This window comes from Podarcis melisellensis, assembly GCF_964234715.1.
Source record: "Podarcis melisellensis genome assembly, chromosome: 17".
Lineage (NCBI taxonomy): Eukaryota > Metazoa > Chordata > Lepidosauria > Squamata > Lacertidae > Podarcis > Podarcis melisellensis.
Window position 1 is genome coordinate 21,355,110 of NC_138534.1, and position 12,724 is coordinate 21,367,833.

The following is a 12,724-nucleotide window of genomic DNA, read 5'->3' on the forward strand; positions in this document are numbered from 1 at the left end:
ATTCACAAGGAAAACTTGACTTAAATTAGTCAGGTTCTGTCTTGGCTTGAGTTGATTAGTCAGATTTACACAAGGGTTGGAAAAGCAATTTTCGCAATTCAAAGATGCCAACTTGTCAAAAGCTAAATCAAGGTGATTCTTGTAGAGTTCGTCTTGCATCAGGGAACCTTGCATGAGCACAAGGAGTAGCAGGCTATTTATTTTCTCTCTGTGCTTCCATCGAGGCATAGTAATATATGGTTGTGATGTGTGGTACGATCCCCTTACCATTTTTCTCACCCAGTCTTTTCTTCTTTTTTGGAGGAGGGTTTATATTTTCACTATTTTCCTTTCCTATTTCCCAAGACAAAATGACTACCGCTTTCAAAGTATATTCTGTATTTCTACCATGAAGACATGAACACCATGGTCAAGTCCACCTTAAGCAGGCAAGTGGATGAGCTTCAACCATCCTTCTCCAATGTGGAGATTCGGCCCAGGGTTTCTCTGTCAATAAGCAACATAAATTATGAGCCAAGTGAGGTTACAGGGAACCAGGCAAAGTGCCTTCTTGGTTGTGGCACCCACCCTGTGGAACACCCTCCCATCAGATGTCAAGGAAATAAACAACTACCTGACATTTAGAAGACATCTAAAGACAGCCCTGTTTAGGGAAGATTTTTAATGACTGATGTTTTAATGTATTTTTTAATCTTTTGTTGGAAGCCACCCAGAGTGGCTGGGGAAACCCAGCCAGAGGTGTGGGAAAGGAAGGAAGGAAGGAAGGAAGGAAGAAAAAAGAAAAAAGAAAAAAGAAAAAAGAAAAAAGAAAAAAGAAAAAAGAAAAAAGAAAAAAGAAAGAAAGAAAGAAAGAAAGAAAGAAAGAAAGAAAGAAAGAAAGAAAGAAAGAAAGATGCCTGGAAATTGCACAAAGCAATCCTGGAAGCCACAACTTCATGAAAGCAGTAACTTTTGTCTCGGCACATCTATGGTTACAAGCAAAACTTCCTTACAGCAATGCCTCCAAAGACAGTGACACAGATTTTTGGCTGCCACATTTGCATGTATTGTCGTCAGGAAGTGGTATCTGTCCCCATGGATGAGCAGCATCAGATGTCATTTCTTCCATTCTGCTATATTCATGCAGCTGCTCCACATAGAGCAACTGGACTGACTGTATGCCTTTAGGATAAATGTTCAGCCATCTTGCAATTGCTGGGGGCGAGGGGAAGGAAGGTTGCTGTTGGTTAAAAAACAGGGCCTGAACTTTCATCACATCAGTTAGATGATAGTTCCAAGAAACAAAAGCAAAGGTGATGCTTTTGACGAGACAAAAGCAAAGGTGATGTTTCTGAACAACTCTGTATTTAAGTAATCAGCATAACAGTAGCAAGTGCCAGTATATCCAGTACAATAGCAACAACAATAATAAGAATCTTCTTCTGAAGGGGTAATTTGAATTTGAAGCAAGTGAGGGTTGAAGGGTTTATTTAAGCCTTTGGACAAATGCAGAAAGACTATAAAATACAGTTTTATGAGAGTGAAAAAGACCTTATCTCTATATGTACCAGACAAATATGTTTATTCATCATGGCATTTTCTGATTTTTGACCACATATAGACTCTGATGCGGTAAAATGATATGTAGGATACAATTTTCAGAAAAAAAGGAAAACACATAGAAAGTAGTAAGTGGCAGGGATATTAAGACTTTGCAACTTGTTTTCTCTTTATTTAGCTGATAAGAAGGTTTTAACACCATTGATGCTTTGCAGCTTGTGGTCCAGTGCAGGAATGTAAATATACATAAGTAGTTCTGGAATGTCAACACTTTGTTTCCTGCATCAGGGGCAGGTCATGTATGGCCCATGCAGCCAACTTCTAGGCAAATCAAATTTTCTGGACTATGCAATTTATTCTGTAGGCTAGCTTGGGGAAACCTGATGCTCAAAAGAGAGAAGCTGTGCTAAGAGGTTCTAAAGCAGAGGTGGCTATGCTGTTAAAACCACATTCCGTAGGAGGCAGCATTCCAGTGATGAGTGGAACCTGAGAAAAAATGTGTTCTGTATCAACTAACCTGGGAAAAAATATTACCCTTCTCCAGTTTTTGTAGAAGTGAAACTAGTGCACACAGCAAATGCAGAATCAGATCCTACCTTCCCACCCATAGGCTGATGTTACTTGCGTCCAGAGGTGCCAACTTGCAAGGGAGATTGCCGGGGGGGGGGGCAATGTCCTGTGCATGGAGATGTGCGAGTTCACATCATGATATCAGTGTCAGGAGTTCAGTCTACACTTGAGTAGGACCCTGGCAGAGACACATGCCCAACTGGCATGTTGTCTCCCTCCTGATCGATTATTCAGGAGCTTTGAAAGCTTTCTTCAGCCTGAGCATCACAGCAACCGATGCCAGCAGACACGCATCATGCGTGGCAGACCTCAGCAACTCAGCATTTTGGCTAATCTACTTTATTTACATATAAACACACATGGAGCACTGCAACAAGGGTCCCTCTCTCTATAGCATCAGACAGCAAAGAGAAAAAACAAAGGAAAACAGTCCCACTTCACGGAACACAGTAACACAAACATCCTGTCTCCGTCACTTCCCACTCTGTGGAGTCAAAACATGCCACGTCATGTGAAAGACAACAATCCCATGACTGCAATAACGGAGCAGGAATTCTAACATTCAGGACATTAGGAGGAACCAGGGGACGCTCGGCTTCTTCCTCCTCCTGCCACTGGCTGAGGGCTGCTTATCTCATATTTCCCTTACACAGCAGGAGGAAGAGGAGCCACTGGTCACTGGGCTCTGCTGCTTTTGCTCTCCTTCTGCTCCACAGAAGCAGAAGAGGAGAAGGAGCCAGCAACGGAAGCCTTGCTGTGCTTGTCTCTGCGCTTGGCCTCCTCCAACTCCTGACTTGTTTGAACATCAAGGGTGTTCCAAAAGAGCTAAACCCTTATGAGTTGGCATGCCTTCTTGGATATCGATCGATCTGCCGTGACACCTGATTACTTTATGATCGTCAATCAGCAGTTTATAACGGGTCCGGCACACTTCTTCAAAGCTGCGCCACTGTTGCTCCCTTCAGGTCACGGCTTAGCAGAGTTGAACAGCGGTGTAAAGCAGACTTTCTTCCTTCTTCTGGCAAGCATACACAGACAGGTCCGTCTATTTACAGCTCTTTATTAAAACATTTCAGCTACAAAGACCGGGGCTTCTTTCAGCCATATCCAAAGGCACGTCTTTGCTCTCTCAGATACACAGAGAGAAGTGAAAGTACAGGGAAAAAGCTCCTCCTTAGCTTCTGTCTCCTCCCAGCTTCTAACAGCTGACGTCGGAATGTGACGCACACTCAGAACAACTTAACCAGTTAAGTTCTGAACACTCACATGCCTGCCTACATCAGAGTAGTGCCAGCTCACTGGCAGTTGGACGTGTGTGGGGTTTTTTTAATGCCTTGCAGGCCAAAGTTGACCCTGTTGGGCCACAGATTCCCCATCCCAGATGTAAGAAAACAATAGATCTAGGGCCAGTCTTGTTTTGAACCGGGCTGGGTATAGACACACAGTCCTGACTTGATCTCTGTGCTGAATGTCAGGAGTCCCAGTTTCCAATGATAACACAGCAAGCATGGTTAATTAAAAAGGAAGATTTATTGCAAAAACAAACAGAGTTCTCCAGACGGCTCTAACATGCCACTAGTCTCATCAGTCATGACGAAACTTCTAACTGCTTCCTGTGAGACCAGGAACTTTTCCCTCTGATATCTTTTGCCCTGCTTCCTATCCTGTAGCCTTCCCATTCGCCGAGACCTGGAACTAAGAGGGTCAGCTCCCGCCTCTTCCTCATTCTCTGAGGGAATATCTCTTCGCTCTTTCCCACCTGATGAACTGCTTCCTTCTATATTTGTGGTATTTTGCACTTCTTGAGAGGGTTGGCAGGGCTCCAGCTCACTATCCGTCATTCTCTTATCAACTGGCATTCCTAAGGGCAGGGGAGTTGGCACTAGGCTATGCTCATCTTGCCTGGCAGTTAACCCTCTTTCTTCCTGGCTACTTCCTTCACTGGGAGCTGTCTGCAATCCTTCCCTGGGGGCTGGCTCATTCATGACACCAAAGCTACGGCTTTGCCTTCCCCCTGTACTAGAAGTCTAATGGAGGAGAAATATCTGTTTGAGTGTTATTGCTGTAAGTTGGAGTGTTACTGTCAGATCTTAAGCTCAGCCTATATATATGTGCAACAAAAAAACCCCCCATATACCATCAAGAAACCACAGTCTCAAGTGTCCTTCAATCTAAGGAAACCAACCCCAAGCTACGTGTGGGCATCCCTGAAATCTCTCACCACTTGGAGCCTGGGTTGTGTATAACAGTATAGATTATTTAAAGTAATTAGTTGATCATGTGTCTGGAATACTTCTATATTTAACAGTGATTCAAAGACTTCCAACTAATTCTTTAGTTTTGTAGCTATTCCATTGTTTGTAATTATAAGAAACCAAGAAATTTGAGCTTTTCATTTTAGTTTACAGCCCATGTTAACTGAATTACTATTACACATTGTTATTAACTGAAAAATGAATGCAACATTTGTTACGGAGCTACAGCAATAATGTGCTAATCTTTCAGTGAAGAACCTTTTAAAGAGAGCAATATTTATTACAGCATTTTATTTAACGCTCAGAACGTTGATGTGAGGAAAGTCATGGAAATATTAATGACCTTGTTGTACAAAGGATGAAAGGCAAACTGCAGCTTTTCATCAAAACTTGGCAAATAAGAGAGCTTTTTATAGAAAAGTGGCAGTGGAGCTGAATATTTTATAGAAGTAATCACTTCTAATATTTTTCACAAACAGAAGCCTGCGATAATAATTCTCATTTTAAGAGGTTGCTACTTCAGCTGAACATGCCAAAGAGCAAAAAATTATTCTTCTGCCTCATGGAAACACAACTCCTCCTTTTAAAATGATCGTTTGTAGTTAGCTTAGTGGGCAAGAAAAGTATTAATTTGCAAACATTTTAGATCCCTTAATTTCCCTCTGTATTTTTGTTGTTGCTTTGAATGGATGAATAAATGGCCGCATTAGCACTTGCAGTTTAATGTGTGAGCCAAGGACACTCTTTAAGAGCTGCAATTCAGGGAGGTCACTACCATTTTTGACATTTACCATTTTTTTCCTTCGTAAGGGACCATTTGCTTGTCACACTGCTTGATGTAGGCTGCAAAGGTTTTAGTCTTTTCTGATCTATGCTGTTACAAGACAGACACACTGAATTTTCCCTCTATTTTTTAAAAAAATAAAAAATTGCAACAGTTTACTTCAGAAATTCCTCACTACAATTAAAGAAGAAAATATCTAATACTCAGAGCAAAGTTATCCACACCAATCTTGCTTCTTAGTAGACTTTAGCATCACGTTGCTCATTTTGCAGCAAATGAATTTGTGCTCTTAGTTTCCACTTCTCATGGAGGCTTAATTCGTCCTATTCCAAGTCTCTTTGTAAAAGTCATTGGCACATGTATGCATTTAGAGGTTGCTAAAGGACCTATCAAACCTGTAATAATACATAGCTGTCAACTTACAGATTTGAAAATAAGGGGCCAGCAGCCTTGAAAATAAGGGACCAGCAGCCAAAAATAACCTTGAAAATAAGGGACCAGCTTTGTAACCAGAGCTTCAACTGAATAGAATCTGAATCACATGCACCACAAGGCATATGCAGCCTCAACTTAAGATGGCTCCCCGGCCTGGCTTTGCACTGCAAAGTTTGCAGCAGTACGTGCAACAAAATGGCGTCCAGCATTCAAAACCCCCCTCAGCTTGCATTAACTAGCCACACACAAGGCATGCAAGCTCCACCCCCCAGTCGTTCTTAGACTTCTTATTGGGTGAGCAACACAGACAAGCAACACAGTTGGAGCCTCCCTCCTCCCTGGCTGGCAGGGAGGGAGGGAGAGGAGCTGCTTCCTTTGAAATTTAAGGGACATCATTTAAGGGACATCCATCAATAAGGGACAGCAGCGGGACATGGCGCTGGAATAAGGGACTGTCTCTTCAAATAAGGGACACTTGACAGCTATGAATAATAGTACTTTTTGTAATGCTGTAGAAATGAAGCTGCTTTCTCTTGAAATCCACTGTGGGTTCCATCAAGGCAAATCAAACTCTCAGAGAAATCACCAAATTTGGTTTGTTGGAATGCAGTGTCAACCCTAGCTCAGGCAATCCGAGTTTGTGAAATTATTGCTTTCATTATTTTCAGCAATACTTTGTTTAAAGAGTCATTTATTGCATAGAAAGTTCAACATCACAGTCCCCTTTTGTGTGCAACTGCAGTAAAAAGACCAGTATGGACCAAAGCTATCTAATTAAAGAGTGATTTGCATACCTGACTACGATTAGGTGTTATGCTTTTCTGGATTAAAAAAAATACCCATCTCTAGAGAGCAGCATAGGTGCTGCATGCTGCGTAATGGATGTGAGGATTACTTAAAAAAATAAAAAATAGCCCATAGCTTCCATGAATAGAATTAACCAGACACCAATTATCACCTCATTGAACGTATAAGTCACTGTGACATCTACAACCGAGATCAAACCCTGCTGTTCTTGCAGTTTGAATTAATTAGCTGTGGTTAAAGCAATGTTAAAAGGGGCTAGAATTAGGAGTGAAAATAAAAAAGTTTCCTCCATATTTCACAAAATGATGTTAAGAGACAGTCATTATTTTGGAGCAGTTTAGCAGGACCTGGTTAGGGGAGGACAGTTCCATAAATCAAGCTCTGATGTCCCATTAGCAGGACTGGGCAGGCCTTGTGTTATATTTCCCATGCTTATTCTATTAAAGACAGGGCTGATTATATTCCTGTGTTGGTCAACTGACTAGATTCAAAAGGATTAATGGACTCTACGTAGGGGTTTTAAAACCATTAAAGCCACCAGGGTAAGTAGAGATCCCTGTGAAGCCAACCTCTCCCATTGCAGTCAACTCTCTTTACTGTCCTTTTCATAAAGAACCATGTGAAGCTGTCAAGGGAGCAAGAACGCAGGACAAACCCAAAATGAAGGCAGTTGATGTCTGCTTCAGTTGGAAGATGGAGGGGCTAAAATGGCAGCAAGTCTAAAGCGTTGCTCAGAAGGTGAGGGCTGCATTTGGGTCCTAGAACTCTCTGACACCTGGGACTCTTTTTTCAGAAGGGTGCTGTCAATCAGCTATTTATTTATTTATCATTCACTACAATGACTTGAGTTTTAAACTGCATCTTAATTGTGCTTTAACTTATTAAAATTTGTTAGTGGGTTATTGTTATCATTATTGTTGTTGTTGTTTTACAATGGTGGCTAATGTCTATTGAGACTAGTAGGGCAGAAGGAAGGGAGACCAACGGTAAGGGAAGCCATAACCACTGACAAAGCTAATTTCCAGTTTTGTACCTGTCCTCATTGCTGCTAAGTTCTACAAGGGCAACACTGAGGAGGAAGAAGCTGACGGCCAAGCCAAGTAATGGGCCACTTGCAAGTACAAATGTGGGACATGGCTGAGGGCAGAATGAGCTTGGTGGGGCAGTGCCCCATTTGTCTTAATGGACTAGCCTCCTCTGTTGTTGTATACAGTACAGTGGTACCTCAGGTTACATACGCTTCAGTTTACAGACTCTGCTAACCCAGAAATAGTGCTTCAGGTTAAGGACTATGCTTCAGGATGAGAACAGAAATTGTGCTCCGGTGGCGCGGCAGCAGCAGGAGGCCCCATTAGCTAAAGTGGTGCTTCAGGTTAAGAACAGTTTCAGGTTAAGAACGGACCTCCGGAACGAATTAAGTACGTAACCAGAGGTACCACTGTATTTGTATTCTTAAGCACAATTTTTAATCTGGCATAAATTGTCTGCCTCGGCTGGTTTTTGCTCTGACATCGCTTAAACAAACAAACAAACAAGTCCAGGGACAAAATGCAATTCAGCACACAAGTGGGATTATTATTATTTTTTAATAAAAAAAAACCTGGCTGCCAGTTTACTCAGGGAGGGGGGTGGTGGAAGAGCTTCTCTTTCCTAGAGAGTGTGTCCCTAGGTGGTGAGTAAAGGGAGACGCTTGGCTTGCTACCCATAGCTGAAAATAAATCACATAATTGTGTGCCTAGCAGCCTATTTGGACAAAACAGTGGGTTTGACCATCTGCTCCCAAATATGTCTGCAGGCCTGCAACCCTTCTATTTTGGCACTGGGGAGTGCAAAAAAGAGCAAAAGGGACCTAAGAACCATCAGGTTCAGACAGGTGCCTTGGAAAATTACCCTGGTAGCATGTGTTTCTGTAATGATGATACATCTCCCTTTTCACAGTACCATGAGTTTGCAATGCACTGGGAGAGCAGAAGGTTGTCACTTCTGGTTATCGCTGTTTTCTCTGGAAGCAGAAGCTCTAACCTCGTGTCACTTAGGCCAACAGAAAAGCACAGTACGTCTTGCACTCACAAATTTAATTAGGTGCAAGTGTGATACTTGAACATGATGCCCAAAGTGGGAATAGCTATACCATGGGACACTGAAAATACAATGTCCTTTGGGAAATTACGGATATATTAAATGCTATAAAGGAAAGATTATATCATTGCTTCTGTCCAACAACAACAACAAGTGGAAGGCAACAGGTTCCCCATCGTAGGCACACCATGACTAGCTGTGGTTCTCCAAGGTTTCAGAAAGGAATCTCTCATCCCTGGAGATGCCAGGAATTGAATTTGGGGCATTTTAGATGCACAATACATATTTATCCACTGGGCTACAGCCCTTTCTCCTAAACACTCCTGTATCTAGACAAACTCAGTCTAACAGGCTAAATCTCAACTGAACACACTACATGGGCACAAAGAAATGTAGCAAACCTCAGTTAGTTCCATGAAAGATGAGATATTTTGATAAAAAGTAAACATGTATTAAGGAGTCTAATTATGCTGGTGCTATACATTTAATAAAACAGTTTATCAAACTCCAGTATCTTCCGCCTTTTCTAAACTGGCAATTTCTCAACCACATCACAATTCCTTATACCATTTATTAATATCACAACTTCGCTTTATATCAGCAGAACTTCAAGCTAACAGTTCCATCCATATCCTGTCACAGCAAATGAGAAGCACTAAATGGCACAGAGGAACCCTCATAAAGAGAGTGTGCTTAATAATATGATTTACAGTATGCATTTACATTCTGCTTCGAATAAAAGTAGCTAAGGTATGATAGTATAGCTTGCTCCTGGGGAAGGGGGTGGGGGAAAACACAGGAAGAAAGAAAGAGCAACTTTAAAAACAATCAGTTTAGAAGCCGAAGAAAAAGTCTGGATGGTGTCATAAAAGAGAAGAACTGATACAAATGCAGATGCAGAAGAACATAACAGCACCATCCACTGTAATTAGCTGTGCCGATTACAACAGTGTGATGTTAAATATGAGGTGGCAATCTAGGCACTGTTGTAAGTAAACACCCAGTGGGATTTATATTTGACACTGAACACAACCCACCCACTTGTTGTTGTTTAGTCATTTAGTTGTGCCTGACTCTTCATGACCCCATGGACCAGAGCACGCCAGGAACTCCTGTCTTCCACTGCCTCCCGCAGTTTGGTCAAACTCATGTTAGTAGCTTCAAGAACACTGTCCAACCATCTCGTCCTCTGTCGTCCCCTTCTCCTTGTGCCCTCAATGTTTCCCAACATCAGGGTCTTTTCCAGGGAGTCTTCTCTTCTCATGAGGTGGCCAAAGTATTGGAGCCTCAGGATCTGTCCGTCCAGTGAGCACTCAGGGCTGATTTCCTTCAGAATGAATAGGTTTGATCTTCTTGCAGTCCATGGGACTCTCAAGAGTCTCCTCCACCACCATAATCTTTGGGATTGGGGTGTACACTAATCTTCTCCAATCCTCTGGCCACTGAGTTTTCCAAACTTGCTGGCATATTGAGTGTAGCACCTTAACAGCATCATCTTTTAAATTTTTTAATAGTTCAGCTGAAATGTCATCACTATTTGAGTATATATGGGGTTATATAATCTAGCAGAGGTGTCCTGTTTGCACAAATATTTCCATTTGCACAACAGAACTTCCCCCCTTTTTCCTGTGCTCCTTCTGCTCCATAAGGTTGGGGGAACCGACATAACAGATCTGGGAGAGAAGAGGGAGAAGTTCTGATGTGGAAGCAGAAGTCCTTGCATTAGTTGAATGTCTTTGTCGGGGGGAAACCCACAGGGCAGGACAGGGCTGCATGTTACAAAATAACTCCAGTTTAACAAGCGCATCAGAAAAATGAGGTGGGATTCTGGGATTCTGAGAGCACTGACATTGGTGAACTTCTTCTGAAGTCAATGGGGCATACAAGTGCAAATAGTAGCTGATTAATCTATTCTTGATTAGGATGGCATTCCAGGTGCTGGGTTGCCCCTATAATCTTTCGACTCCTTAAAAAAAGTTGTAGTCTGAAGAAGATGAGACAAGAGGATATTCTTAAAAGGGTGTCGTAAGCAGCTGTGTGTATGGTGGGGGGGGGGGGGAGGAAATGCTAGCCACCTGCAAAGCTATAATTAATATTATCACCATGCATGAAATCAAAGATTAAAAGAAATGGTAGAGACATCGCTGTTGTGTCAATGAAGGGGCAGAACCAAAACCAAAAAAATGACAAGGACCTAAAATTCCTGAAGTAGGCTGCATTGTGAATGATGCTAAAAAGAAAGCAGAAAGCTCTCATGGTGAGCAAAATCTCATCGGATACACTGCAGAAAATAATTTCCTGCTCTTATGCACAGTTAAAAGTATGTTAAATGTGTAGAACCAGGGAGTTGAAGGACTGTTCAGTGCCCTTCTGCATTGCAGAACTGGCCTGGGAGCTGTACAAACAGCCGCAAAGAGCATTAAGTTTCAATCTCTTGATGGTAAACGCTGCCTTTGCCATAAAGTGATGATGGTGATTATCTTCTTCTTCATCATCATCATCATCATCATTATCATATCATCATTACCACTGTTGTTATTTTAACCCATGTGACTTAGGGGAACCTGGAAGAATACAACAGATCAAACTTACTGAGTTTCGGGCAATCTAATATCCTTCAGCAGCACAGGGATCTTTGGATGCACAGCTGAGACCTATTGAGCCTAATGAAAATCTTATAAAAGGAATCATATCAAAAGTATTTGTCAAAATGCTTAAGCCCAGCATGTGAAGTTGCAGAAGGCTCCAATCTACTTCACTTTCTTGCTCTCTTTTCATAGGCATATGTAGAGAAAACGTCTGTCCCTTTGTCCAGGGGGCACAAAGATGTATTGCAGGCATAGGCAAACTTGGCCCTCCAGTTTTGAGGTGTGACATACTATATCTTGCACTGAAGGTGGAAACAATAGATTCACCTTTACATAACCCATTTTTAAATATTAACTTGAGTTGCTTTGTTTACATGTTCATAGTTTATTCCAAGATGGTTCTACCACATGAAATAGATTTCCAAATATATATAGTGTTTCCCATATGCAAGCAATATATGCTCTCCACTACAGAAGAAGTAGTACTTAACACAATGTTCTTTCCTACATGAGGGGAAAAAAGCCACAATAAAATATGGTCTCTGTTGTTCTACATGTTTTACTCAGTCATATTGTCCTCCAAATTTCTGAACAGCATGTTCACATATAATTTAAAACATGTTTACTGGAGCCAGGTTGTTAGCATCACTGTACATGAATACTGACATTTCCCTAACACTTGGTAGGAGGGTGCATGGCATTAACAATGTGCAAAAGGCAAATTCCCATCTGATCATCTTATAAAGTGTCAGGACTGGAAACCTGGAACTTTCTGCACTGTGTTTTCAACACTGACTAGCAATCCAAGTTATAATCTAGAATCTAGAATTATGGAATCTAACAGTATTTTGATAAGCCCAGCTGAACACAACCCACCCACTAGAGCTACCTATTTTTGCTGACTGGAAACAGGAAACAAGCAAGCTGTTAATCACCTGAACAGCCACAAAAGAAGGCATATGGGTTGCAGTTGGCTTGGTATGTCACCGGGCCCAGTCCTACCATAAGGCAGAGTGCAGTGGCAGAGGCGGGGCTCGGGTGTGGCAAAATATTGGAGGCCCTAGGTTCTGCCCTGTGCCCCTGAACTCACTTGCTGTCCTTGGGTATGGTGGAGCACACTGTTGCATCATATATTCTGAAATAAGATTCAACTTTCAGTCCAGTTGGCTTCTGTGTATCAAATGAAGGGAAGCAATACTGCCTTGCACCTCAGGGAGCAAAATGTATTGGACCAGCCCTGTATTTTACAAAATGTGCCAAAGGGTCTGCTTGGATTCTTGAACTGAACTGTAAACATTTTAGCACTGTATAGTAGCTAGCTGACTCAGGAACAGTTTTGTCAGGAAGGAAAGGTAAGGCTGCACATTTTAGAAGCTCCTCCTCCTGGACTGAAGCATCTGAGCTGAAGACACCTCCATTAATCAACCTCCTGTTTCTCTCACCCTATGCCCCTCATAACTTTCCACCCCAGTACACCACAGGTACATGCTTGGTTCTGCGTCTTTGCAGGTTGTGTATTCTATTTGGCAGCATAGAAGAAGAAGAGTTTGGGTTTGATATCCCAATTTATCACTACCCTAAGGAGTCTCAAAGTGGCTAACAATCTCCTTTCCCTTCCTCCCCAACAACAAACGCTATGTGAGGCGAGTGAGGCTGAGAGACTTCAG

The 12,724-nt window shown here is 42.0% G+C and overlaps 1 protein-coding gene and 1 long non-coding RNA gene across 28 annotated transcripts in view; one reads left to right on the plus strand and one right to left on the minus strand.

Moving 5' to 3' along the window:
* The window catches only part of PTPRD (protein tyrosine phosphatase receptor type D), a 1,158,377-nt gene that overhangs the window by 453,333 nt on the left and 692,320 nt on the right, over positions 1-12,724 (minus strand). The window lies entirely within an intron of this gene.
* The window catches only part of LOC309360450, a 316,242-nt gene that overhangs the window by 66,687 nt on the left and 236,831 nt on the right, over positions 1-12,724 (plus strand). Inside the window, exon 2 of the long non-coding RNA XR_014164161.1 lies at positions 7,780-7,836. This is a non-coding gene — a long non-coding RNA (uncharacterized lncRNA). The remainder of the gene's footprint in view (positions 1-7,779; positions 7,837-12,724) is intronic.